The 2,461-nt window shown below is 39.0% G+C and overlaps 1 pseudogene; it reads right to left on the reverse strand.

Annotated features, from left to right (window-relative positions):
* Window positions 1-845: 845 nt before the first annotated feature.
* LOC109680140 (RRP15-like protein pseudogene) lies at window positions 846-2,124 on the reverse strand (annotated as a pseudogene).
* Window positions 2,125-2,461: the final 337 nt, after the last annotated feature.

Genomic DNA, 2,461 nt, shown 5'->3' on the forward strand with positions numbered 1-2,461 from the left:
CTGGAAAACCCTCCCACTGTGACAGAGGTTTCCTGAAATGGCTTGTTATAGTGAAAATCAGAGGGTTTTCCTTGTTGCCTTGTGTCCAAAATAAGTATGTGCACTTGAATAAATCGTCTTGATTTCCATCTTTAGGGAAAACCAGTTTCTACAGTGAGATGAAACTCAGGGTCCACCTTTGTGACAGGTCTAGTCATGCAGTGCTGGCTGTGACAGATGAACCAGGGAGGAGGGATGTAGGTTGGCGCCTTTCCTGCTGGCAGGTGCTCCTTATGAATGGGGCATGTGGCTGCAGCAAAGGGTTCTGTGCTGTTGTCGTTGTTATTGTTTTTGAGTTTTGCTATATAGGCTAGGCTGACCTGGAGCTTTCTTTTTTTTTTTTCATTATTGGTATTATTTAATGTAAAAGCAGAGATCTGATATTTCTTAAATCATGTTTGCCAGCTTATCTAAAATTAAAATCAACATCCAAATCAAAAATACTATAATTTAAAATTTACTACATATGTTTTCTCAACAGCTGACCAAAACAAAAATAGCCCAATTATTTCCCAAAGTACAGACACACAGACCTATGACCTATGAGCTGGATGGCAAGGAAATAAAGTCATTTCAATTATGAACTGTCACTGCATCAGAGAGCACACCAACAACACAATCAGTATGCATGAACTTGTCGTGATCTAGCAAGATGATCATCTTGCTGGTGAAGCAGAAATATTTCTTGGTACAATGTTTTGAGGAAATATGCTTAAAATTACACACCACTTGAAAATACAATTTTGACAAAGTTTACAAGGGCAAACAGCAAAGCTGGTAAAATTCTTCTGGCTTTTTTGTAAACAAAGGGTATATATATGCATCTCTCCACAAAATTCACTAACTGCCAGAGGATGAAGTATTTTTCTAAGAAAAATAAAATGAGTACAAGTTTGTCCTCTATTTTGCTCTATGCATCAGAGTCACTTGTAGATCCTGGTCTGCTGCTTCTGGTCCATCACTTTCCTTGTCCCAGTCTTTCACAGATGCTCCCATCATGAAATCATCACGCAGAATCGTCCAACCTGGGCCCTCTTCTGACTTCACTTTAGTCTGTTGTCTTTTGGGGTCTTCCCAGTTGAACTTTTCTCATTTGTATTTCCATCCATTCCTCTCAGGACACTGATGAAGTCTTTCTTGGAAACAGTTGATATCAATTTAGCACGCTTTCTTATAGAGCCTCCTGCTTCTTTAACCTTTTCATCAACGTTCTTTTGATGCTTCTGAACAGCATTAAATAATTGCACCACACCTCTCGTTGCAATTCTCTGGAGATTTCTCTCTGTTTCTTTGTCTTTGACAACATCTGGCTTTACTCTGCACATCATTTCCCACTCCCGCTTCTTATCAAGCTATTTTCTTTTCTCTAGTCTTTCTTGCTTTAACTTTTCTTTCTCCTTTTCTAACTCTTTATTTTTGATGAGGATGGTGGGTTTACTTTTAGGAGTTTTCTTGTTAAGGATTTTAGCCATAGCATCTGCCCAGCCAGTATTAGCCCCAGCACTTGATTCTGCAGCATTTTCTTTATCACAAAGTTCAACATTATCCTCGTGGTCAGCTTCTATTGCTTCATCATCAGACAACTGATCCATTTCTGATTCACAGCTTCCTATAGCACCTTCGCTGTCGGAAGCGGTTTTGACCTCCTCCTCTAGCTCTGACGCTATAGTCCTGGCTACCATCCTCATCTTCTTTTTCTTCTTCAGGGAACATTTCATCTTTTTCCCAGCGTTCACACGTGAGTTGTGAATGGCCGCAGCCATTTTTTCCCCCCGACCTGGAGTTTTCTATGTAGCCCAGACTAGTCTCAAACTCGTGATGTTCCTGTCTCTACCTTCTGAGTGCTGGGATTACAGGAATGCAACATCACGCCTGGCCCAGAGTTTTGATCTCTCTCTCTCTCTCTTTTTTTTTTTTTTTCCTGCTGAGTACTGGTGATTGAATCCAAGGCCTCACATATGTCAGGCAAACATGCTATCGCTTAAGCTGTTCTCTGACCCTTTTGTTTTTGTATTTTGTTTCTGAGATAAGGTCTCACCAACTTTTCTTTGAAGTTAAGAGGAGACTGAGTAGGGTTGAGGATTAGCCCCAAATTTGAGATCCACCTGTCTCTGCCTCTTAATTAGCTGAGATTTTGGATGTGTTCCACCATGCCTGCCTCAAAGATTTAACTTCTAAACCTAATCAATTTCCACATGCACACTGTTATAACCAAAACTAACCACTCCAAATGTATCATCTTTAGTAATAGTCAATAATTAAGTAACAAAATACCACTTTTAATTAAGCCAGAAGATCTACTCATATATTTTTTAACTTTTTAAATTTATTTTTTTCTGGGTAGAAATGTAAATCTTGTATTTTTTTACTACTTGTGATGATTACTGTGACATTTCATGAAAGAGATGTTGAAGCAAACTCT

This window comes from Castor canadensis, chromosome 17 (genome assembly GCF_047511655.1).
Source record: "Castor canadensis chromosome 17, mCasCan1.hap1v2, whole genome shotgun sequence".
NCBI lineage: Eukaryota > Metazoa > Chordata > Mammalia > Rodentia > Castoridae > Castor > Castor canadensis.